Source organism: Mauremys mutica, chromosome 2 (assembly GCF_020497125.1).
Source record: "Mauremys mutica isolate MM-2020 ecotype Southern chromosome 2, ASM2049712v1, whole genome shotgun sequence".
NCBI lineage: Eukaryota > Metazoa > Chordata > Testudines > Geoemydidae > Mauremys > Mauremys mutica.
Window position 1 is genome coordinate 268,651,182 of NC_059073.1, and position 26,617 is coordinate 268,677,798.

At 43.7% G+C, this 26,617-nt stretch overlaps 1 protein-coding gene across 4 annotated transcripts in view; it reads left to right on the forward strand.

Moving 5' to 3' along the window:
- The first annotated feature begins 21,476 nt into the window (after positions 1-21,476).
- The window catches only part of CREM (cAMP responsive element modulator), a 72,979-nt gene continuing 67,838 nt past the window's right edge, over positions 21,477-26,617 (forward strand). Inside the window, exon 1 of one of the 4 annotated variants that reach the window (XM_045003873.1) lies at positions 21,477-21,657. The gene's annotated coding sequence lies outside the window, so the exon portion shown is untranslated. The remainder of the gene's footprint in view (positions 21,658-26,617) is intronic. The other 3 variants (XM_045003857.1, XM_045003858.1, XM_045003861.1) reach the window with 3 other exon arrangements.

Consider the following 26,617-nt stretch of genomic DNA (forward strand, 5'->3'; position numbering starts at 1 on the left):
CTGCTCAAAACAGGACAACACCAACAAAATCATCCCAGCCAGACCTTTGTCAAGCTGGGCCTTAAAAACCTCAAAGGATGGAGATTCCACCACCTCTCTAGGTAACCCATTCCAGTGCTTCACCATCCTCCTAGTGAAATAGTGTTTCCTAATACCCAACCTAGACCTCCCCCACTGCAACTTGAGACCATTGCTCCTTATTCTGTCATCTGCTGCCACTAAAAACAGCCAAGCTCCAACCTCTTTGGAACCCCACTTCAGGTAGTTGAAGGCTGCTATCAAATCTCCCTCACTTTTCTCTTCTGCAGACTAAACAAAACCAATTTGTTCACATCCTTTCTGTAGTGGGGGGCCCAAAACTGGATGCAATACTCCAGATGTGGCCTCACCAGTGCCGAATAGAGGGGAATAATCACTTCCCTTGATCTACTGGCAATGCTCCTATCAATGCTGCCCAATATGCCGTTAGCCTTCTTGGCAACAAGGGTACACCGCTGACTCATAGCCAACTTTTCATCCACTGTAATCCACAGGTCTTTTTCTGCAGAACTGCTGCTTAGCCAGTCAGTCCCCAGCCTGTAGAGGTGCATGGGATTCTTCCATCCTAAGTGCAGGACTCTGCACTTATCCTTGTTGAACCTCATCAGATTTCTTTTGGCCCAGTCCTCCAATTTGTCTAGGTCACTCTGGACCCTATCCCTATCCTCCAGCATATCTACCTCTCCCCCCAGCTTAGTGTCATCTGCGAACTTGCTGAGGGTGCAATCTATCCCATCATCCAGATCATTAATAAAGATGTTGAACAAAGCCAGCCCCAGGACTGACCCCTGGGGCACTCCACTTGATACCAGCTCCCAACTAGACATCGAGCCATTGATCACTACATGTTGAGCCCAACAATTTAGCCAGCTTTCTATCCACCTTATAGTCCATTCATTCAATGCATACTTTTTTAACTTGCTGGCAAGAATACTGTGGGAGACTGTATCAAAAGCTTTGCTAAAGTCAAGGAACAACACATCCACCAATTTCCCCATATCCACAGAGCCAGTTATCTCATCATAGAAGGCAATCAGGTTGGTCAGGCATGACTTGCTCTTGGTGAATCCATGTTGACTGTTCCTGATCACCTTTCTCTCCTCCACGTGCTTCAAAATAGTTTCCTTGAGGACCTGCTCCATGATTTTTCCAGGGACTGAGGTGAATCTGTAGTTTTCTGGGTTCTCCTTCTTCCCTTTTTTAAAGATGGGCACTATATTTGCCTTTTTTCCAACTGTCCAGGACCTCCCCTGATCACCACGAGTTTTCAAAGATAATGGCCAATGGCTCTGCAATCACATCAGCCAATACCCTCAGCAGCCTCGGATGCGTTAGATCTGGACCCATGGACTTGTGCATGTCCAGCTTTTCTAAATAGTCCTTAACCTGTTCTTTCACCAATGAGGGCTGCTCACCTCCTCTCCATACCGTGTTGCCCAGGACAGCAGTGTGGGAGCTTACCTTGTCTGTGAAGACCGAGGCAAAAAAAGCATTGAGTACTTCACCTTTTTCCACATTATCTGTCACTACGTTGCCTCCCGCATTCATTAAGGGTCCCACACTTTCCCTGACTTTTTATTGTTGCTAACATACTTGTAGAAACCCTTCTTGTTTCCCTTCACATTCCCTTGCTTCCTAGATTGTCTGTGCACTGCTGGATTGCTCTCCCAGCAGATGTCAGGGTGATTGAAGTCCCCCATTAGAACTAAGGCCTGTGTTCTGAAAACTTCAGTTAATTGTCTGAAGAAAGCCTTGTCCACCTCATCCTCCTGGTTCGGTGGTCTATAGCCCATGCCCACCACTATATCACCCTTGTTGCTCTAACTTCTAAACTTAACCCAAAGACTCTCAGCAGGCTTTTCTCCAGTTTCATATTGGAACTCTGAGCAATCATACCGCTCTCTTACATACAGTGCAACTCCTCCACTTTTCCTCCCCTGTCTGTCCTTCCTGAACAGTTTATACCCATTCATGATTATTTAATTCAAGAAGCCAAACAAATCCTAAATTCCTAAACTCTGCAGAAGAAGATAAGTAACTTGAAATATACCTTGAGATAGGAGAGGTCATTTAAAAATTAATTGCAAGTGGAGATGAAGTTCTGAGGTCCTATAAAGAAAAATGTGATACCTCTCCTAAATGTGTATGTACTCTGCACAGAAAATGTACATCATGACAGACAGAGTTATGGTAAATTTTTTAAAAATTAATGCATGAACATTGGACAGTAGATAAAAGGAGAGACAAGATTCCCTGAAAAACTTTAACTCTGTGTAACCATATGTAAGGTAAATACATGCCTATGAGAAGTATCACAACTAGTTGACATCTTGTTTGCCTATGGACTTTATACAGCCTAAAGATAGGGACATCCCAATAAAATCCCAAGATTTTCCATAACAAGGTTTGTGTAACCAAATAGCAAGTGAAGCAGGGTTTAAGAAGTCCTCCACCCCCAGGAATCTGATCACTGTAGATCAGCAGTTAAGGGAGGTGTGGCAACATGTCAAGGGAGGCACAAGCTATATGCTTTAAAAAAAAAAAAAAAAAAAAGAACTCCGACTGTCCGAGGGAGGGTTTAAGCATCGACAGACACAATGAAGGAGGGGTGCAATCAAATAAATTTGAGAACCACTGTGTGTAGATAAAGACTAAAAATGGTGGCAAGGTTTCTAATGGCTGACAAATGGAAACTATATTGGGAACGTGGGGGCTGAATAGGTCTTTGGTCTGCATCTAGTATTAAATGTGGAAGAGAACATTGGTGTTGCTTTGTTAATGAAAGACGAATTGGACAAAGGTTTGTGATTGTATAGGGGGTACATATATAGTAGAGTACTGTATATTTTAGAGTACCCAAAATAGTAAGGATGTGGAACAGCATAGTGGTTCTTAGTGTCAATGATGAAGATGTATAGGATGCAGGCATAAGATTGTCTCATGCATTTGGGGATGAGAGGTATCAGGTACAGGGGCAGATTAAAGTTGAATTACCTCTGAATTTTGTAATTTTTTAGTTTTTATTCTTTACATTTTTAACTCAATGGAAAATGGATTGGCTTGCCAATATTTTTTTTTAATGTTAACATTCTTGAAGTTTTTCTGCTAAGCAATTAATACAACCTTCATTCTCTCTTAATATTTTTCTAAATATGATTTTTTCTAAATACTTTAAAATATTATAAAAATAAGGAAATGAGAATAAAAAAAATGAATAGTGTGTGTATAGATGTGAGAACCCCCCAAAGATATCCTTTATCACTGGATACATCCTTTTACACCCATTTAAAGTGGTTTACTTCATACTCTGTTGGACTGTGCTGTTTATGAGTTAGCTTATAAAATAATACTGAGCAATTGTTTGATAACATATATACATTTTTCTAGATTATTATGAGGTCTGTTGATAATTAGGAGCTTAATACAGGAATCTCCAAGACATCAAAGTTCCTATCTTCAAACCACCTCAGGTTACTGCAGCACTAAGAACCATGGGATATGCCCCCCACAGAAGTCCTAGTGCATCACATAAGTGAGTACAGCACCAGAGTGGATGCAGCTGAGTAGACATACTTGAGTATGGCTTTGCAATGTAGCTGCTCACACTCTGGATAACTTAATCAAGGTGCTACTCACCCAAGTTAACTCTGCAGTGAAGACATACCCAAAAAGATTAGTTTAGAAAGTTATCATTTGACAAAACTATAAGCAACTAAAAACAGTTAGAAGGCCATAATAGTAGGTCATACTGTCCATAATAAATATCCAGTCCTTTTATGAATCCCACTAAGCATATGAACTCAATGGGTACATCTACACTGTAATAAAAGACCTGTCGCACAGTTGCAGCTGGCCTGGGTCAGCTGACTTGGGCCCACGGTGCTTGGACTTATGGGGCTAAAAAGTGCAGTATAGACATTCAGGTTGGGGCTGGGCTCTTAAACCCTGCGTGAGGGGGGGAGGGGCTCATAGTCAAGACTCCAGCCCAAACCCAAACATCTACCCTGCAATTTTAGCCCAGCAGCCCAAGCCCCATTAGCCCATGTCAGTTGACCTGGGCTCTGAGCAGGGCCGGCTCTAGACCCCAGCGCGGCAAGCACGCGCGTGGGGCGGCCCTTTCACGGGGGGGCGGCAGGCTGGGCCGGCGGACCTGCCGCAGTCATGCCTGCGGGAGGTCCACCGGAGCCCCAGGACGACCAGACCTGCCGCAGGCATGACTGCGGAGGGGGCGCTCGTCCCGCGGCTCGGCTGGACCTCCCGCAGGCATGACTGCGGCAGCTCCAGCGGAGCCGCCGGACCAGCGAACCGTCCGCAGCTGCGGGAGGTCCAGCCGAGCCGTGGGACCAGCGAACCGTCCGCAGTCATGCCCGCGGGAGGTCCGCGGCTCCGGGGCGCCTCCCGGGCATGACTGCTTGGGGCGGCCAAAAACGTAGAGCTGCCCCTGGCTCTGAGATTTGGTTCTGTGAGGTTTTTTTGCAGTGTAGATATACCCACTGATATCTTGTGTAAGTGGTAACAGTAGCTAATGGAGTAATTGGATATTGATCCTTATCATGTGCTCTGGGTATAGTGTTTTGGACCCTGACCCAAGGCTTGTGAGCTGGCCCAGGAAATCGAGATCAATTTCTTATCAGCATTACTGTGTTACACCTTTCATAACTACAGCAGAGTACCACAGGTCAGTTATGTGTCTCATGAACCTGCAGGCATCTCACTAACTTTAAATAAATAATAGTTAATAAATAGACTGGGTCAGTGTTGAATATGCGAAGAGCTGTCTGTGTGTCATCCATTGTTATTGTAAAGCTCCTTCTCCCTATCTGAGCTGTTTCCCTCCCATTCCACTTGTTTCTGTCTTTCCATATTGCTTCTAGGTTGAAGGAGGGAGTATGACATATTGACTAGATTCTGCAGCATGTTACGCTCTTCTCTTCTTCCTTTCCCACTACCTTCCCCAGTTTGCATGACATCAGTATTAGATACTGTGACAAATTGGAAATTAGGTAGCACCCCGAAATATGTGAAAAACACTCAGAGTTTTCATTAAAATCACCAACATAAACAATACTGTTGAAACCTAATTTTTCTAAATATTTATCTATTTCATGGTGCCAGAATATTTCCAATTTTCTGCAGAAATGAGCTCCAAAAATCATGGGTCTTGCCATAAAACACAAGTAAAGCATGCTACAGAGTATAAAGGCTTACATCATATCTGAAGGAGGATGAATCAGGTTATTAAGAATTTTATGGATCATGGTTTCTGAAAAAAATACTGTGTAAGTTACATCACTCACTAGATACGTTGTTTTTTTAGCTAAATTACTTTTCTTTGTTACTCAGAATGTCAAATATCCTATGACTGTTGCCAGTCCATTTTTCATAGCAAGTTTCTATTTGTTTCCTACTAGGATCTGTACAATATTTACTTAATATCCATGTGTCTGGTAGATATTTCTTGGAACTGTTGAGCCAAGGTTTGAGAAAAGAATCAAGAATAAAGTTTTTACAATCCAGTACCCACTTATCCATAGAGCACTTTTTAGAGAACACTGACACAATGTAACATAAGACAATAATAATAAGCCAAGATTTTTCTCCATATGTTCAAAGAGAATAATTTCAGAAATTTCTTCCTGGGTTGTAATTTCAAGTCCCCTCAGTGATTTGTAATGCTTTTGTGGCTTATGATTCTGAAGTTATTAGAAAATGCAAACACTTCAGCCAGTCCAAATAAGTGATACTGAAATCAACATGTGCCTAATCAAGTTTCTGAACAGGCTAGTCCTCTAATGATTGTTAACTTTTCCACTCTGTCCTCACTTTTACACAGTTTAGATTCATTTGAACAATTATTCACCTAAGCCTCAATCCCTCAAGCCAGTATTTCCCAAACTTTTGAAACTTTCTCAAACTTCAGATATGAGTATCCTTTCAGAAAAATGAAACCAATCAAGCCTCCCTTCGACCCACCATGTGTGGGTAAAGGCTTGCTCATTTTAACTTATATGTCTTCCACACATCCAGGCTAATCCTTCAAGCCTCTTACTTCCCCCTTACTTCAAGAAATGCTTGTGTAGCACTTCATAACATGGTGTAATGTAATGTGATGTAGTTAATGTAATGTGATCATTGGCATTTGAATTAGCACCTATTAAACTAAATGGGGCAGATCACCCCTTGGAGCTCTTGCTTCAGGCTTTCTGCAAACTCAGGCAGACACTGCTGCCTGGGTTACACTTGGGGTCACACATTTTGAAAGTTGTCTTCATAACCATAACAGTTAGAAACTAATTTTAAAAAAGAAGCTGAGACTCTGGAAAATAATCAAGAGGTCTGTGTATGTTCCTCTTACCCACCATGATCACCGACACCCGCCCCCCATTAGGCCTTTGGGAGGATGCACCTCAGATGCTGGGATGCTACCATAAGTGACAGTGGAAAACACATGAAATCAGCAGCACAGAACTTTCAAAGTGTCACAAAGAAAACATGGGTTCCTTTTAAAATCTTGTTTTTGTCAGCCTCTTTTGTCATATGATAACATTCATAGAATTAGAGTATAAGTATAGGACCAATTTTGTGGCTATCCAAGATACTTAGGAAGAAATGTGTTGTTCTTGTAGCTTCTGCCATGGGAAGTCAATTAAGAAGTTAAATAATATGATAATTTCAGTCTGCCTTTTTCATGCAAGTTTCTTTTTACTTTTTCAAGAAATGGTAAATAGCAATCCAGTTATGTCCACTAGATGGCAATACTAAGTAGTTTATTTGGAATTCAATAAATAGATATTAAACAGGATATTTACTGTTCATGAAAGAGGTCTGATTAACAATACTGAAATCTCAATCTATTTAGCCACAAAACAGGAAAAGCAAGAGTCCAAGTTTCTCAACTGATGTGAATTAGTCACTCCCATCACCTTTAATGGTGAGAGTGTTAGTTCACTTTCCATGGCTTCCTTGGTCTCTCTGCTGAGCCTGGCAATTAGGGTTCCAATAAATATCATTTATGATGTAAACAAACATCTTTCCTGTTGAATCTAAGACCACAACTTATTTTACATGAGCCATGTAGTCCGCTAAAGGCTCCATACCTCTTTAGCAACCCTCTGAACTAGTCTCTCCTTGTACTTTCCCCTTATTTTTTATATTGCTAGTGAACACAGATCTGGAATATTTTCTATTAATGAGTAAATTAGAATCCTTTAGTACCATTGTGTATTTAAATTGTATACTTTTAAAATGATAAAACTTTATAATGAAATGCAGTATTGAATTTAAGTTAGCAAAAAGCAGTTTTTAGAGGAAATTGAATACATAAAATGCTATTTGTGCCAAGTTTTATCAGAACTGTAAATGATTTTAGAATCTTCAGTTTTCCTATTGCAAATATTTAGATCTTTGCTGCTCTCTTGATATATCAGATATGTACACAACTGTCTCAGCATGAATGCTCAGTTGCTGAACAAGGTACATTCTGCTCTGTTGAAGCCATTTTAATTTGGGTTTATTACAGTTAGTTGCTTGTCTAGTTCATTCAAATTCCTGGACAAGGATTGCCTCTATAAGTCTCGCAACAGTATAAATGTTTACATCGAAAGATCACAGGAACCAGCAGAAAACGATGCAACCTTCACTGTTCTTCTGAGAAACTTCACTTAGTGAACACATCTTGCTAACACATGTCAGAATTGCTTTTGCACTTTGATCTCATACTGGGCATGATTAATGAAATACAAGGCTGAAGCATAATTCTACCCTTGAAATGCTTAAGGGGTATATCCATAGGCATGTGTTAGCAAAGTGTGTTCACGAAGTGAAGTTTCTCAAAAGAACAATGAGGGTTGCATCGTTTTCTGCTGGTTGCTGTGATTTTTTGATGTAAATATTTATATTACACACACACACAGACACACACACAATGTATCATGTATGTTTTATAAAACCCATGAATGACAGAATTTAGTTAAGCTCTTTAGTAAACAGAACAGCTAAAACATTCATTACAAACTGTACAGCTGTGCTAGGAAAATGAAACAGCCACATGAGGGCACCATACCCTGTGTCTTCAAGGGCTGAAAATGTATACACTTTATAAATTTTAATCTCTATCCATATATAATAAAAGCTATATTTCTTTTCAGTAGCAGTAGTGAAGCTGATAAACAGCATTACAAACAATACTGCTTCCTTTTGCTCTCTGCAGTGACATATTGTCTCTGGTAATCCATGTATTTCACAAACACTGCTCAACAACCATTGGATGTAACTTCTCATCATTACCAACCTGGTTCTAACTGTAAGTGACATTTCATGCTATCTCCTGGGCATAACTTCACATGTCTCATTTAAATATATGGATTATGCTTTCCATTCATGATTTATTATAAATCATCCCAAAATAATCCTGACAAGGGCATGCTATACTAGGACACAATCATCAGTGAAAAAAGATTGTTCAACCAGTTTTATGAGAGGAATCCATCTGTTTCTCTCTGTTTACTGACAGATTAGCTCCTCGTATATGTCTGTTTCCTGAAAATGAAGCTATACATGTGTTTGAGGGCAAAATATGGCTTGCAGAATCTTTATTATTGAAGATGCACAAACCAGACAAAGACAGTTACCTTTTCCGTAACCGGTGTTCTTTGAGATGTGTTGCATGGGGTCCTTATGCACGAGGTAATCCAATTGGAAATCCTCTGCGAGGACACCAGGTGACCCTTCATCCTATCTGCTGTAGCGATGAAGAGTTGAATCGATTTACAGAAAGGTTTGGTATGCTCTAAGTAAAAAGCCAAGGCCCTCCGGACATTCAGGGAGTGAAGATGCCTCTCTTCACTTGTCTTGTGCAGTTTGGGACAGAACACCTGGAGGAAGATGTCCTGGTTCATATGGAAAGTAGAGACCACCTTCAGCAGGAAGGCTGGGTGGGGCCGCAACTGAACCTTATCTTTGTAGAAGACCGTGTACAGAGGTTCTGAGGTCAAGGCTTTAATCTCAGAGACCCGTCTCGCTGATGTCACTGCCACCAGGAATGCGACCTTCCATGACAAGTGGGAAAAGAAGCAGGAACCCAGTGGCTCAAAGGGAGGGACAGTGAGCCTAGAGAGGACCAAGTTAAGATCCCACTGCGGGACAGGAGCCCATACCTGCCGGAAGAGTCTCTCCAGCCCTCTCAGGAATCTGACCGTCATGTCATGGGAGAACACCGTGTGTCCTTGGATTGGTGGGTGAAAAGCGGAGATGGCTGTGAGATGAACTCTAATGGAAGAGTGTGCCAGGCCCTAGTTCCTCAAATGGACCAGGTAGTCCAAGATAGCCTGTATGAAGCAATGCGAGGGAGAAATGCCCTGTTCGGACACCCAGTGGGAAAACCTTGTCCACTTGGCCAGGTAAGTCAGTCTAGTTGAGGGCTTCCTACTTTCCAGGAGGACCTCTTGGACTTCTTCCTAACAAGTCCGTTCCTCCAGTTTCAGCCACACAGCATCCACGCTGAGAGGTGGAGGGACCTGAGGTTGGGATGTAAGAGCCGACCATGCTCCTGTGACAGCAGGGCCGGTCGCTTGGGCAGGGGCCAGGGAGAGGCCGCTGACAGGATCTTGAGTGTGCTGAACCAATGCTAGTGAGGCCACATTGGGGCAATCATGATAACCTGTACCCTGTCTCTCTTGATCTTTGCCAGAGCCCTGCTGACGTGTGGAATTGGAGGGAACGCGTACATCAGGCTCCCTGACATTGACAGGAGGAAGGCATTGGAGAGGGAGCCCTTGTTCAGGCCTTTCTGAGAACAAAACCTGTGGCATTTCCTGTTCTGCCTGGTGGCGAACAGGTCCACTTGGGGAGTTCCCCACCTTTGGAAGATCATGCAGGCTACCTCTGGATGGAGCGACCACTCGTAGTCAGAGGAGAAGTCCCTGCTGAGCTGGTCTGCCAATGTATTCCTGACACTGGGAAGGTGACAAGCTTCTAGGTGCAGGGCTGGCTTTAGGCCTATTCCACCAATTCCCCCGAATTGGGCCCCACGCCTAAGAGGGCCCTGCGCCCAGTGAGAATCCCTTCCCTGGTTAGAGGCGCCTTTTTAATTTTTACTCACCTGGCGGTGCTCCGGGTCTTCAGCGGCACTTCGGTGGCAGGTTCTTCGCTCGCTCCAGGTCTTCAGCGGCAGGTCCTTTGCTTGCTCTGGGTCTTCGGCAGCACTTCGGTGGTGGGTCCTTCAGTGCTGCCGAAGACCTGGAGCAAGTGAAGGACCCGTCACCGAAAACTCGGAGCACCACCCAGTGAGTACAAGCCCCACATGGTTTTTTACATTTTTTATTTTAAGTCATCCCTGCCGGGGCCCCGCTGAAACTGTTCGAATTGGGCCCCGCACTTCCTAAAGCCGGCCCTGTCTAGGTGGATCTCGTGGCTGATGCAGAAGTCCCATAGATGGAGCGCCTCCTGACAGAGAGACGAGAAGCGCACTCCCCCTTGCCTGTTGATGTATACACTTTGACTGAGGTTGATATGGAAATAGGAGAGAGACTTGTTGAAAGTATCTGGGTAAGGATAAAAGGGGTAAAAACAAGGGTAATAAATTTTTAATATTTTTAAAATATGATGTCATGGTAGGGATCTACTAAGACCACCTAACCAGGAAGAAGAGGTGGATGTGACTTTTTCTAAACAGCTAACAAAAAGATCCAAAGCACAGGACTTGGTGGTGATAGGGGACTTCAACTACCCAGATATCTCTTGGGAAAATAACACAGCAGGGCACAGATTATCCAGTGCATTCTTGGATGACTGGAAAAGGGCAAATATAGTGCCAATCTATAAAAAAGGGAAATAAGGACTACTTGAGAAATTACAGACGAGTCAGCTTAACATCTGTACCTGAAAGATAATGGAGCAAATAATTAAGCAATCAGTTTGAAAACATCTAGAAGATAATGAGGTGATAAGTAACAGTCAGCATGGATTTGTCAAAAACAAATTGTGTCAGACCAACCTGACAGGTTGACTTTGACAGGTTTACAAGCCTTGTGGATGGGGGGAAGCTGTAGACATTACTTTAATAAAGCTTTCGATACTCTCTTGCATGACCATCTCATAAACAAACTAGGGAAATGCAATCTAGATGGAGTTACTATAAAGTGGGTGCAAAACTGGTTGGAAAACCGTGCCAGAGAGTAGTTATCAGTGGATCACAATCATGCTGGAAGGGCATTACAAGGTGGGTCCCACAGGGATCAGTTCTGGGTCCGGTTCTGTTCAATATCTTCATGAATGATTTAGATAACGGTATGAGAGTACACTTATAAAGTTTGCAGATGATGCCAAGCTGGGCGGGGTTGCAAATGCTTTGGAGGATAGGATTATAATTCAAAATGATCTCAACAAACTGGAGAAATGGTCTGAAGTAAATAAGATGTAATTCAACAAGGACAAATGAAAAGTACTCCATTTTGGAAGGAACAATCAGTTGCACACATACAAAATCGGAAATGACTGCTTAGGAAGGAGCACTGTGGAAAGGGATCTGGGGTCATAGTGGACCATAAGCTAAATAGAATCAATGGTGTAACGCTGTTGCCAAAAAAGTGAACATCATTCTGGGATGTATTAACAGGAGCGTTGTAAGCAGACACAAGAAGAAATTCTTCTACTCTGCACTGATTAGGCCTTGACTGGAGTGTTGTGTCCAGTTCTGGGCACCACATTTCAGGAGGGATGTGGACATATTGGAGAGAGTCCATAGAAGAGCGACAAAAATGATGAAAGGTCTAGAAAACATGACCTATGAGGGCAGATTGAAAAAACTGGGTTTGCTTAGTCCGGAAAAGAGAAGACTGAGAGGAGGCATTATAACAGTTTTCCAGTATGTAAAAGGTTGTTACAAAGAGGAGGAAGAATTTTTTTTTTCTTAACTGCTGAGGATAGGACAAGAAGCAATGGGCTTAAATTGCAGCAAGGGAGGTTTAGGTTGGACATTAGGAAAAACTTTCTATCAGGGTGGTTAAGCACTGGAATAAATTGCCTACCGAGGTTGTGGAATCTCCATCACTGGAGATTTTTAAGAGCAGGTTAGACAAACAGCTGTCACCTGTCAGGGATGGTCTAGGTAATACTCAGTCCTTCCATGAGTGGAGAGAACTGGACTCTTGAGGTCCCTTCCGATTCTATGATCAAAGAAAAGAGGTAAATTTAACAGAATCGGCATCTTTTTAAATTCTCCATTTTTTAAGCCACTCTCATGCTTCTCTGTGAGAGATTGGTTTAGCCCTTTCTATTCTCTTGCAGTATAAGAGTTGGCCTCTTGCTGTCCAGGATGATGGTCCACCGCCACTCTCTGGTGGAAGTGGCAGTAACAATAGTGTGGTTTGGGTAGATATTAAATGGAAAACAAAAATTGGGTTAAATTTCTCACTTTTACAGTCTATTTAAAAAGACCCAAAATATGATTTCATCTTAGTTATAATCTCTGTTTAAATATGGGATAGCTCAGTGATTTAAGCATTGGCTTGTTAAACTCAGGGCTGTGAGTTCAATCCTTGAATAGGCGATTTAGTGTGAAAATCTATCTGGGGATTAGTCCTGCTTTGAGCAGGAGGTGGACTAGATGACCTCCTAAGATCCCTTCTAACCCTGATATTCTATGTATTGCATATCATTTAACAATAAACCATTTAGACTGGCTTTTGCATTCATATTTGTAGGGCTTTTTTGTAGCATTCAAAGAAATGTGGCCACTAAATGTAAAAATCTAAGTCATTTGTGACATCACTATTTGATAATATAAGCCATTTTTCACAGCCTCGGGTGTATAAGGTTAGAGCTGGTTTAACAACCTCTTGGAACAATCCTGTCTCCAAGCTGTATACCAGGCAGGGAAGGAGAAAAGAAAACACACCCACACAGTCAGCTCTTTCTAACTTTCCCCAGGCAGCACTATTCCCCTTATCAAATGTCTCTCCAAAATACTTCAGCACCAGCCTCCCCTGCTCCCCAAATCCTCTTTTGATTCTTCCTGTGACACAAATCCTACAACCACAATCTTTTGAGCCTTTCATGGATAGTAGGACGATGTTGGCAGCAGGGGTCATGGCCCAACAAAAGTAAAAACTGGTATAGCCAGAAGGTAGCTTTGTGAACAAGGTTTTAAAAATCTTTCAGTCATTGAAGACGCTTTCAAGTTGGTGAGTGGGGACTTTAGTGTCTGTGTATAGGAACTTGTTAATGACAAGAGCAATTTTACAAGTTTGTGGAATCTCTATCTTGAAAGATGTACTATGGAAAAACCGTTTCTTGGGATCAAGAGTTTGTGAATTGTTGTCCTTGTTGAATGCCTGGACTCATGGGGACATTCGTGCTCTTGGGGTTTTGTTATATTGGAGCTAAAGGACCCACACTTATTGAAGATAAAAAAAAGATACTACATCTAACTAGTAGGAATAGAGGCTCATTTCTCTTCCCTCCAAAAAGCAATAGCTTTGGCTTCTTTTCTCTTTGCTAGCATATCTGCTGAGATTCCTCATATGGCCAAGATGACCTAAACTCTGCTACAGAAACAAAATCTATATTCTCTGTCTTACTCCATCTTCAGTTGCCAAAGCTTTCCTCAAATGGGGATACTCTTGCAAAATAAATACAGAAAATCTTTAACAGTGTATTTTGTTTAAAACATCAGTGCACTACAGAAATAGAGTCAGATGTCATGTTCTTGCCACCAAACTAAGGTCCAGTAGGCTGAAGGATCAGAGCACTTGTTACCATATTTCTGCATACAGCTTTGTAAATTGATCAAGGACTAAAAAAAAATCAGTGGCAAGAAATTTTCACAGGCTGGAAGGAGGCCCTAAGCCATCAGTTTCTGTAGAGTTTAAGCTTTCAAAAGTAAAGTTGGTATTTCACAGAGTTATAAAGATAAGCTTCAAACTGTGAACTGCTGCACTTTGGTTTTTCTGCACACAGCACGAGTGAAATCAACAACACAGAGTTTTCACTCCTAATATTCAGAATCCTGTGAGCAGCAACAATAGCACTAACAAGAATCAAGTCAGTTTAATTCTACTGCTAATTGGGAGTGCCAGGAGAAGTAATGCAGATAATTATAAGGGAGGATCTTAAAAATAAAATTGGGGAGGGTTGCTGTAGATTAGTCCACCTGCAGCTATGAGCTAGTGAAAGGACAGTAGTGCACACATACACAGGCAGGATTTTTCTCTAAATGAAGGAAGCAGTTATGTAAAACATGCAGTTACCAGAGGCTGAGGTTGCAATGGAGATGGAAACAAATACAAACTTTATTACTCAGCAGGCAGAAAAAATGAACTTCAAAGCTTCACACACTTGATTTCAACTGAGGTTTTTATGGCCATTTAAACCCAATTAACAGATCATGTGTTGTAAGTATGGGTCAGCAGCAGAAGTGTTATAGCTAAAATACAGTATCTACATTCTACCAAGCTCTCCAGCAGTCATTTGATTGTCTGTACCACCTTGTACTGATACTGTGACAGCATTTGCTATCCCTAGTGCTCTTTTCCATTATAGTATAGCCTCTCAGCGGCACCCAGGGTTGGTGTGTAAATTTCCCAGGTTACAGGGTGGGGGCTTGAGCCAATTCTGTGTTGTATCAATGGAAAGGAACCCCTAGATACTGAACCCGGCCTTGGTTTCTGCTAGCTCCACCTGGCAGAAGGGTTACATATATAATCTAGTTTCATGTTCTCATTGAGAATTCTCACACTTATTTACATGAAGCCCGTTAGACGTTGGAAAACTCCCCCCAAAATCCTGATTCCTTTAAAAGCATGGTATGTCTGCTGTAAACACTACCAATCTACATATAAGCTGTTGAGCATGACATAACAAAATTCAAAGTGCTCTCTCCCACCCTCCCCTGCCATTTATTTTTATTAATCTTTTGAAATATTTACATGTATGCAATCTTTCAAAGGAGAAAATGTTGGAATTGAACAACAAATCATGTAAGTCAAAACCAGGATAAAAAGCCCTGCTAGAAAAATCCAAAACAATGAGCTCCATAGAAAAAGTTAAGTGAAGATAAAATACTGGGCATTTTTTGGCTAGCACTTACCCTAAAAAATATAACAGAGGTTTCTGGCATAATAAACAACATAGAAGAAAGTACAGAAAAATGAAACATTACAAGATACTCAGGATGAATGATATATCAGACTTCAACATCTGAATTACAGCTGTCTTTTTATCCTAGCAAAAGTGCATTTCACAATGTCTTAATGTGTACAACACCTGAAACTAGTTGGAACAGCAGTTCTGTTACACATGTAACTAGTATAAATTTACAAAAGTATATAACACTTAAATACTTAAATAGGGATTGCATCATTGAAACAAGCAGCCAGGAAGCAATTACTACAATGCATAACAAAACAAAATTCTTTAACACAGTACTGTTGCAACAATAAGCACCAAATCTTTATTTTCTTGTCAAGCATTATAATGCATAATCTCCAAATGGCCAAGAACAGACTCCCTAAATCCTAATAAGAAAGTTTACAAACAATGTTTTTATATACAATGTAACCCCTTTTCTAACTTCATGTAACCCTCCACAGACTACAAGTTTTCTAGAATATTTTACAGCACCCACAGGTACATTTCACAAGAGTACAATCAATATGGCCCTTATGTGTAATTGAAATATACATGCAGCAAAGAAACCTGTGGCACCTTATAGACTAACAGACGTTTTGCAGCATGAGCTTTCGTGGGTGAATACCCACTTCTTCGGATGCAAGAAGTAATTGCATCCGAAGAAGTGGGTATTCACCCACGAAAGCTTATGCTGCAAAACGTCTGTTAGTCTATAAGGTGCCATAGGATTCTTTGCTGCTTTTACAGAACCAGACTAACACGGCTACCCCTCTGATACTTGAAATATACATGGGTTTTATTAAACTATAATTGTAAAATGTATAGTTATACTGGTACAAACCCAAAATGTAGAAACACTTAAACCAGTTTAGCCCATTGCTTACACTGATTTAGCTTTCATTGGTAAAATACCAATTAACACTAAAGCAATACAGAGCCAGATGAAGGCACAGACACTACAGGCCATGCTAACGGCCATATAACCTAGTTATGGATTACATCGGAAGCTTAACTTTTATTTAAAAAAAGTTTCTAGCCCTCATGATTGCTCAGAAAAGCTTGACAACATGGACTGGGTATTATCATAGTACTGATGCTTGCCGGAGTCTACAGACACACCCTGTTCATTACTGAGAGCCCCTTGTCTCTCTGTGAGAACAATAATGGACCCATTTTGACACTCCTGGGTGGAGAAGGAGGGCTCCTTGCTACTCTAGGCTGTGTTCAGGCCCATGGTGTGTGACTGAGGACAGAGCTATAGGGGGCTCTGTGTTGTGGTAGTACTAAGACACTGAGTTTCCCTCAATCATGGTCATATGGTTACACTGGCTTGAGTGCTGCTATATTAGGAATTTGCACTAATTTGTAATCACAATAATTTTTAAAGCGATTTTAGTTAAACTGGTACACTTCTCTAGTACAGCGGTTCTCTACTGGGGGTCCGTGGCCTCCTGGGGGGCCACAAGCCCTTTCAGGGGAGCTGCAGGACCCTGCAGCTGAAACCCAGAACCTGAGCCCCAGCGCCCCCTGCCAACGGGCTGAAACCCTGAGCCCTGGCACTCCACCCCGCACTGCGGTGCCAGAACAGGGCAGTTCCAGGGGCAGCTCCACATCCCGCTTCCTCTTCTCCCCACACCTGAGGCCCCACTCCCTGGCCAGGTCAGAGGTGGGAAGCCAGAGTCGGCAGTGCAGGCAGTTGCTATTCTGACTGATGTCATGGAGCAGGCAGCCACGGCATTCCGCCGTCATCTGCTGCTGGTGCCAGGGGTTGCAGCTGCTCCTCAGCTCCTGCAGCCAGTAAGAGCTGCCCAGGCAGGGGGACCCCACTCTGTGGCCAGCAGAGCCCTTAGGGAGTATTGCCCACAGGGGAACCCTCCTAGTACACAGCCCCTAGCTATCCCCTTCCCTGCACCAAGCTACTCCCCTGCCTGCACAAAGACCCTAGCTACCCCCATGCCCGCACACTCTCCCTAGCTACTCCCTCCCTGTATGCTAAGCTGTTTTCAAACCTTTTGAGCTGAACCGTCACCACACTCAATTGAGACAGGCTGGGTGGCTTGCTGAAGTGAGTCGGGGGTGGAGATGGCGCTGCCTTTCTGGACCCTGCTGTGCGGAGCTGGCCCAAGCCCCACTGGCTCCTGCTCCCCACAAAATAGAAGTCAAACTATGCCTATGCCCCAGGGCCCATCCCTGGCCTGAAACCCTGAGTTCCCTGGCGTTTTATAGCATGTTGAGGGGGGCCTCAGAAAGAAAAAGGTTGAGAACCCCTGCTCTAGTACATGCAAGGTCTGGGTCTCAACTAAGTAAATACAGATACTGCCCCAAACTTATTGCTGCAAGAATGCAACAATTTTATTCCTCACCACCTTTTCCCCGTTCATAGCATTGGTCCTCTGAGCTAAACTTAGCTCTGGCTTTGATGGGCACAGCTCCACTGGCTTCAATGGAGCCATGCCCATTTATACCAGAGCTGAATTTGGTCCATCCTTTCTGCTGCTTTAAAATGCAATCTCTTTGGTTTCCTGCCTCTTGGCTTTCATTTGAGTTTGAGAGGCTGGGGTCTCAGTTTCCAGGTTACCATTCAAAATATACATGCAATTAAAAACATTTGAGGCAAGATCATATTGCAATGCCAAACAAAGTGGCATAAACAAAGCTGTAATAAATTAACCTTTAAAACTTGGTTTTGAAAGTTGCAAGTTGCTAGCAAGTCATTGGAAAGATGAGAGATGATTTATATCCATCATTTACCTAGCATATTATGCAGAAGATAGGTGTTTTTCTCTTTTTTAACTTCATGCTGAAGGGCAGGAAACCTAAGCCTGGTTCAAATGAACATGAAACCCACTTAAACTAATTCTTTTATTTAACATAGGCACGTAAATCCCTAACCATCACCATTTGTAACTACATTTCTGAGAAAAAGCTTTTGATGACATCTCAATCACACCCATGTAAAGTTTTAGGTCAAGCTGAATACGCATTAAAGATTCTGAGCTTTAAAACAACATTAAACTTTAGACATAATTTATAATGATGCCATTTAAATAGCTGTCTTCAAAATTTTCAGGCTTGCTAGTTCCTTAGAGTCTTATCTGCATATTCAGTTAAATATTTTCTAATTGACATAACATTTTATGTCAAATTATTTGATCAAAAGCTTTCAATTAGTTGCCATAGGGCCTAGTGCAGAGGAAGGCAAACTATGACATGCAGGCCAGATCTGGCCCGTCAGGGCTTTCAATCTGGTCTGTAGGATTGCCAGCCCTGTGGCACAGCAAGGCTAAGGCAGGCTCCCTGCCTGCCCTAGCCTTGCACCGCTCTCAGAAGTGGCCGGCATCACGTCCCTGCAGCTGCTGGGGAAAGGTTGGGGGCAGAGGGCTCCGAGCGCTGCCCTCACCTGCAGGCACCGCTCCCCGCAGCTCCCACTGACCGGGAACAGGGAATAGTGGCCAATGGGAGCTTCGGGGGTGGTACCTGCAAGCAAAGGCAGTGCATGATGGAGCCACCTGCCCCACCCCATCCCCAGGAGCCACTGCCGGACATGCTGGCCATTTCCAGGAGCAGCGCAGGGCCAGGGCAGGCAGGAATCCTGCCTTAGCCCCACTGTGCAGCGCTGCCACCCCAGAGCCGCTCAAAGTAAATGGTGCCGGGACAGAGCCTGCACCCCAAACCCCTGCCCTGAGCCCCCTAACCTCCTTCCTTGAGCCCCCTGCCACACACCCCTGCACCCCAACCCCCTGCCCTGAGCCCCCTCCCACACTCCACACCCCTCCTGCACCCCAACTCCCTGCCCTGAGCCCCTGCCGCACCCTGCACCCAAACCCCCTCATGTACCCTGCACCCCTCCTGCACTCCTTGCCCTGAACCCATTCCAAGACATTGCAACCCCTCCCAAACCCCAGCCCTACATTCATGACCCTGCATACAATTTCCCAACCCCGATGGGGCTCTCGGGCCAAAGAGTTTGCCCACCCCTGGCCAAGTGGGTTAATTGACTACCATACTAACAGGAAAGGGTTAGAGTAAGAAAGCTAGGAAAGAGCAACACCAACACAAAACCCTCAAAAGGGAAGCACACAGGAAGTCACAATGAATAAGAGAAGGTGGAAAGAATTGAAAACAGGAAGGGGATGTTGTTCAATATTTCAACAAAGGAACTGTAGGATGAGAACAAAAACATTTCAAAAGTGATAATATTTAGGTTACTACAATTACTTTATTTGCATCATGTTTATTTTTGCCAGTTGTGCTAAATAACATTTTAATAGAGAAACATCTACTAGGAACTGATTAAACAAGGGATAATTAACAAACCTAAAGCTGAAAGTTTGATAAATGTCACTTTGTTTGTGCCTCAACAGTAGGACCAGAGGTGGAGCCAGCCAATCATGATCTGTAAACAGGACAGATGTCCAGATTTTGTCTTCCTCAGTGAATGAGATTGAAAACCTGACCTATTTACTTGGGAGGATGGGAGTGGACAAAACATAACCAGTCCTGACACTTTCCAACTCATTAATCATAGTAATTTATCTGAAAATTAATTCAGATCTTGGCTTTTTAAAAAAAACAATCCACTACTGAATAGATTCTCAAATACTTAAGCAAGCACATAGAAGAAATGCATTATTATTACACACAGTATTGGTGGGACAGTGCATTAAGAGGTGACTTCAGAATAAAAGTTGTGTGCTGTATAAATATGCTATGTAAAACATATGGTATAAACACTTGAGTCTCAAATATAACACTTGGCATTCTACTTGCAGAGTTCATACAGCAAACACTGACAATTTCTTCCTTCCTTTCATTTATACACTTAAAATTTTGTACATAGGGATATTTGTACTTATTGGCCCCCATTAGTATACTATCTGAGCGCTTCAAAATCTGTACTGTGTTTATCCTCCCAATGCCACTGTGAAGTAGGGAAGTATTATCCTCATTTTACAGAGGCACAGAACCTTAGAAGTATTTGGGGGACTAACTCCCATTGATTTCAGTAAGAGTTATGTGCCTAAATACCTTTGAGGATCTGGGCTTAAGTGACTTGTCCAAAGTCACACAGATGTTGTGATGAAGCAGGTAAATCAACCCCAGCTCTCACAAGTCCCCAAGTGAGTGCCCTAACACAGGATCATCCTTCTTCTCTTTTTGTATACTGTGAAACATTAACCATTTGTAAGAGAAGACATACTAGAACAGTAGCAATAATCTCCATGGCCCAAATATTTACATAGAATTTGAGCATAATCAAAATTAAGGCTACCAATATTATACCTTCCAGAATACAGCAAATATGTCAAATGCATAGTAAATATCAAACATTATTTATAGTCTTTAAATGTATCCCTTTGGTTCTAGGGGGAGAGAAAATAAGAGAGAGACTGGTGGCTATGTTTATCTATTGGCAACTTTCTGATATACTATACTAAAATTTTGGGATTTTTAAAAAATATAAAATAAATACAATGTATGATTTAGACCCCTGAACAAAATGATTTCTTAGTAATGTAATCTGAATTAAAGGATAATTTTTTTGTTAAATAAAGATATTTCACAAGTGTATCCTTGAGCAGGTCACTTAACGTCTTGAGGTACTGTGCTTAATACTTTGATATCTTCAGATGAAAGGAAATATATAAGAACTTCTCAGACAATTCCATTTCCTAATACAACAAGCAGGTTCAGTGATATTATAGAAAAGAAGTGGCTTCCTGGTGCCCCCACCCCCAACCCCCGAGTATTTTAACGTGCTCAGGCACTTTAGGTAAGAGTTTACACCCATTTTACAGAAAGGTAAACAGTGACAGAGAAGTGATTAGCCAAAGTTACCTAAACCAGCAGTAGAGCTTGGTATAAAACCCAGCAGCCTCAACTCTAAACCCTCTGCCCTTCCCACGGGGGTCTACGGCATGGGGTAAGTGTGGGGCTGGGGCACAGTTACACCCTCCCCAATGCCTGTGTGTTGGGTGAGTTACACCCGCCCCGGCCTGGCTAGCAGGGGAGATCCCACTCCCCACCCCAACGCCCAGGAAGACTGAGTGGGCCGCCCGCACCCCCCAGGTTACCCGTGCCTCTGAGGAGGGTACGGGGTCAGGCCCCAAGCCAGCAGGCGGCACCTCCCCACGCAGAGCGCGGCGCGATGCCCATAGACAGCCCCCAAACAGGGAGAGGGGAGTCCCGAGAGAACAGACGCCTCCCTCCCGCAACCAATCAGGTGCCTGGCTGGTGAGCCCGTGGCGGCGGTTGGTGCGGCGCCGGCCGTTGAGTCCCGTTTGTAACCAATCGGCGCTGGCGGCTACGGCTGCCTCGGCCCGGGTTCCTCCTCCTGTGACCGCGGGATCGGGGAGCCGCCGCGGGCGCCATTTCCTCAGCGCCCCCGCGGCGGCGCGGCTGCATCAGCGCTGACGTGGAGGCGACGTGCGGCTCCGCCCGGCCCAATCCCCCCCACCCCCTGTGACGGGGGCACCACGTACAGGGCGGCGGGTGAGTGCGGGAGGGGGCGGGGACACGTGTGTGTGGGTGTGTGTGTGCGCGCAGCCCGACCCCCTGCTGGCCGGGATGGGGGGGGGAGAGGCCGGGCGAGGGAGACAAGGCAGGGGGTGCCGAGAGGAGAGGCGGGAGCGGCCGCCCTTGCTCTGTGTGTGTGTGTGAGGAGAGACGCGCCTGCCGCCTTGGGGCGCCGTCAGTATCGCCCCCCCGGGGGGCTCCGTCCGGAGGGGTTTGTTTACCCAGCCGCCTGCCCCTCCTTAGCGGCTGCCATTCGGGTCCCCACCGCCGCAGTCCCGGGCCTACGGGCACTGTAGCTCGGCTGCCTGTCTCCGAATCCCCGGGCGTCGCGCCCTCCCCTCTACCCAGTAGTAGGTACTCGGTCACTTCCACGACGGTAGGAACTAGGCGCTTCAGTCGGGGCGGGGGAGAGGTAGCATCTTCACACCACCCGGGGAGGCAGGGAAAGTGTTGCTCTCCCCACGTTACCCCCCTGCGGAGCTGCGGCACGGAGAGACGGGGGGTGGGGTCCCCCAAGGGACTTGGACACTGCTGAGCATCACAGCACCTAACATTTAGGTAGCTAGAAAATCACAGGCACAGCAGTGCCAAGCCCCAGAGCAGAGTCCCGCGCCTGGACTCCCCCTACCATGCACGGAGGGGAGAGAGGCGCCTTAGAATGCGACCCAAGGCCACCAGCGCCAGCCGGCTAGAGCAGGAGCCCTAAGCTAGGCATGTGCTAAGCCCAGCCCTGTGGGCACCGAAGGGCTTATCTAGAAGTGTTACAGGGGCACAGCTGCAGCTCCCCTGGACAGTACCGGAGACACTTATTACCGTGACGAAAGAGGTTTTTCCGTTACTGTAGTAAATCCAACGCTTCGAGAGGTGGTAGTTATGTCAATGGAAGAATTTTTCCACTGACCTAGCAGCATGTACGGGAGGGGAGGGGAGGTGTTAGGTCAATTTACTACATCACAGACACAGCATGAACTTTTTCGCAGCCCTAAGCAATGTGTGTAGACCAGGCATAGGTCTGATCTGCAGGGAGGAGTCTATCTCTGTTTATCAGCCCATGAAGAAGAACCTACTGTCGGCTCACTGCCTAACCTGTTGCTTGAGGAAATTAGTTAGGTGCCTGCTTCACTTCAGGCAAACAGCCAGAGGAGGTGCTGTCCCTCATTTTACAACTTTCATCCCAGTGTTATTAGAGCACTTGCCTGGATGTGGGAGATCGAGGTTCGATACCAGCTCTCTCTGCTAGAGGAGAAGTGATTTCCCACTGCTCAGGAGAGTGGTCTAACCACTGAACTATGGGATTTTCTGATGTGGGACTCCCTTGGTCTCTCCTGTTGAAGCTGTTGCCCTATGGATAAATAATTTAAGAGTGAGTGGAGCCAGGGTACTGGGCTGAGATATCCCCCTCTCAGGTGGGAGCTGTAATGGCACTTCATTCTCTCTTTGATCTGTCATTGAGAGAGAGAGAGAAGAGAGTTATTCCTACTCTGTAGCATGGAGCAATAACAGGGTCCATGCTGATGTAAAGGGTTAGCCTAGGATGCCCTGGCACACTACATGTGTACAACTGGCAGCAGGCAGCCAGTACTTGGTATGATATGTGTGGGAGGGAGCACAGTGTTTGTATAGAGCAATGGTTCTCAACCAGGGGTACAGAGGTCCGTGGGGTACATGAGGTCTTCCAAGGATACATCAATTTATTTAGATATTTGCCTAGTTTTACAACAGGCTACATAAACACTAACAAAGTCAGTACAAACTAAAATTTCATACAATGATTTGTTTATACTGATCTATGTACTGTACACTGAAATGTAAGTACAAAGTATTCCAATTAATGTATATGGTAAAATGAGAAAGTAAGCAATTTTTCAGTATTAGTGTGCCATGACACTTTTTTGTATTTTTGTGTCTGAGTTTGTAAGCAAGTAGTTTTTAAGTGACGTGAAACTTGGGGGGACGCAAGACAAATCATACTCCTGAAAGGGATACAGTAGTCTAGACAGGTTTTGAACTGCTGGTATAGAGGGAGTGAGGGCACACTGCCTGCGGGAGGGGCTTAGCAGGGTCCTCTGTGATTAGGGTAGGAGTAACACTGCATATATGCATCCAGAGGAGATGGGGAACACAAAGGATGGTATTGTGTGTGGCAGGTTATGGGGGAAGCACTTTGTGCAAGTGGCTAAGGTAAACTGCAGAATCTCAAGCAATATGTGTGTCTGTGTATTACTGGGGATGCTCCTGTTTTAATATTTGGGGTGAATGGCAGAGAATCACTGTTTTTCTTGGTAGTCTATCTTGGCAATTCTCTGGGAAGGGATCTGAACGGGCCTGATCCCTTTTAACTAGATTATTGCCTTGCAGGCAAGGGCAAAGAGGGCCCCTGTGGGATTGATAAGAAACAGGTCTCTTTCTGAAACTTCGAGTCAGTGTCTTGGCTCCAGCTCTGCTGTTGTCAAGCTTTTACCAGGCCTAAGTCCAGCTGTATCTCATGCAGCTGAACGGCTGTTCCAACCAGATTTTCACATTAAATGGTAATCTTATCTACGCTGTAACTATAGATTGAGCTCCACTTTGTTCTTTGACATGTATGTTGCATGTCTAAAAATCACAGAAGGCCTAATATTGGATTTCTCTCACCTGTAGTATTAGGTGAGCAGATGTGTCTTGAATGACATGTATCATCTTACCTGCTCTAATACCAGGTTTCAGAGTAGCAGCTGTGTTAGTCTGTATCCGTAAAAAGAACAGGAGTATTTGTGGCACCTTAGAGACTAACAAATTTATTTGAGCATAAGCTTTCGTGGGCTACATCTGATGAAGTGGGCTGTAGTCCACGAAAGCTTATGCTCAAATAAATGTGTTAGTCTCTAAGGTGCCACAAGTACTCCTGTTCTTTTTGCCCTAATACCAGTGACTTTTTTTTCTCTTTTTGCTAAGACTGTTACAGTCCTCAGAGAAAAGGAATAGAATGGAAAAATCTTGGAATACGGGAGAAGATGAGAAGTGGGGAGTGCTGCTAATAATGGAAATTAATCTGAGAACTACCGTCTTGATATTAAATCAATAGAATGGTGCTATCAAGTAGAGAAAGCTGCAGGTGGTGCTCAGTTGGCATACCAAATGCATGTTCCTGAACACTATTCTTGCCTGGTCCCTGCTTGTTGGCCTGAAGAAAAAATGATGACCTTGAAATCCTTAAAAAAGTAGTTTCTGAGTTTCCTATCTACAACTTTCTCTCAAACACAAGGCCCTGTGCTCTATGAATGAAGTTCACAGGGTTGGTAGCCAAGAAGAAGAAAACCCTTAAAATGTGTAACATCCATCTGACATTTGAAAGATCTGCAGAGGCAGAAAAATGATGCACCCAGTGAGACCTCAGTGGAAGTGCTGAATCACACAGCTTATCTGCCTTTTATTTAGTAGCAGTTTCTTTACTACTAAGCAACCTTTGTTGAGAATTTATGCATTCTGATATTTTATATCATAAAAGTATATTGGAATAAAATAATTATTTTACAATGGCTCTGTGTATTTAATAGAGGCATCTGATGCTTCAGGTCATACTGAATTCTGGAGCACTTTGATTACTAGTTATGCAGCTAAATCTCATCAACAAATATTAAAGATTAATTCTTTATTATAAGGATTTCAAAATTAAAAACAGCATGCAATTATTTTCCTCAAAAGTATTTTGTTAATCTTTATAGGGCTAAACTTTTTTTTTTTTAAATCAGTTTCCCTTTAGTGGGAATGAAAAAGTTTTAAAATAAAGGTTCATGTCTCCAAATTTGAGTGGCATCTGCCTATCTTGGGTCACATGATTGGAGCACTGCGCAGATACAAAATTTGTATCTGCATCCAATCCACTATCCACAAATATGGTCTATGGCTACAAAGTGGATATGTGCAGATTTGCAGGGCTCTAGATATAAAATTTGGATCTGTATCTGTCAGGGTCCCCTCCCCCGGCCCTGAACTCTGGGGTACGGATGTGGGGAGCTACATGAAAGATCCCATAAGCTTATATTTTACCAGCTTAGGTTAAAACTTCTCTAAGGCACTAATTCCTTAGATTGATTATTGCCACCAACAAGTGACTTACACAAAATATTCAGGGAAGGGTCACTTGAAATCCCTATCCCCTTAAAATATCGCCCCAAGCACCTTCACCCCCTTTCCTGGAGAGGCTTGAGAATAAACTACCAACCAGTTGCCTTAGCAATGTGAGCCCAGACCAGACCCTTTGTCTTCAGGATACTGAAATCAATCAGGTTCTTAAAAGAAGAACTTTATTTATAAAGAAAAAAGTAAAATAATCACACCTGCAAAATCAGGATGGAAGGTAACTTTACAGGGTACTAAAAAGATTTAAAACACAGAGGATTCCCCTCTGGGCTCAGCTTCACAGTTACAAAAACAGGAATGAAACTACCCCTGTAGCATAGGAAAATTCACAAGCCAAAACAAAAGATAACCTAATGCATTTCCTTGCCCTACTCACAGTTTCTGTGGTTTTAGATGTATTATTCCAGGTATATTTTCAGGAGATATTGTACCTGCTTAGCTTCTCCCTCCATCCAGAGAGGGAACAACAAAAGAGAAAAACAAACAGATCCTTCCCCCTGCCAATTTTGAAAGTATTTTCTTTTCTCATTGGCCCGTCTGGCCAGGTGCCAACTAGGTTATTTGAACTGCTTAACCCTGTACAGGGAAGGCAATCCAGTACAGTTGCCAAGGATGCATAAAGGTTGCTTCCCTTCCGCCTATATTTATGACAGCATCTATCCGCAAACATGGTCTGCGGTTGTCCATATCCATGGATGTGGATATCCGCGGATATCTGCAGATTTCCAGGGCTCTACACATGAGTTTTCCCTTCTAGCAATGGCTACTTCTACTTGGCTTTTATCCAGTCACTGCTGCTTCTGTGGCTCGTAAG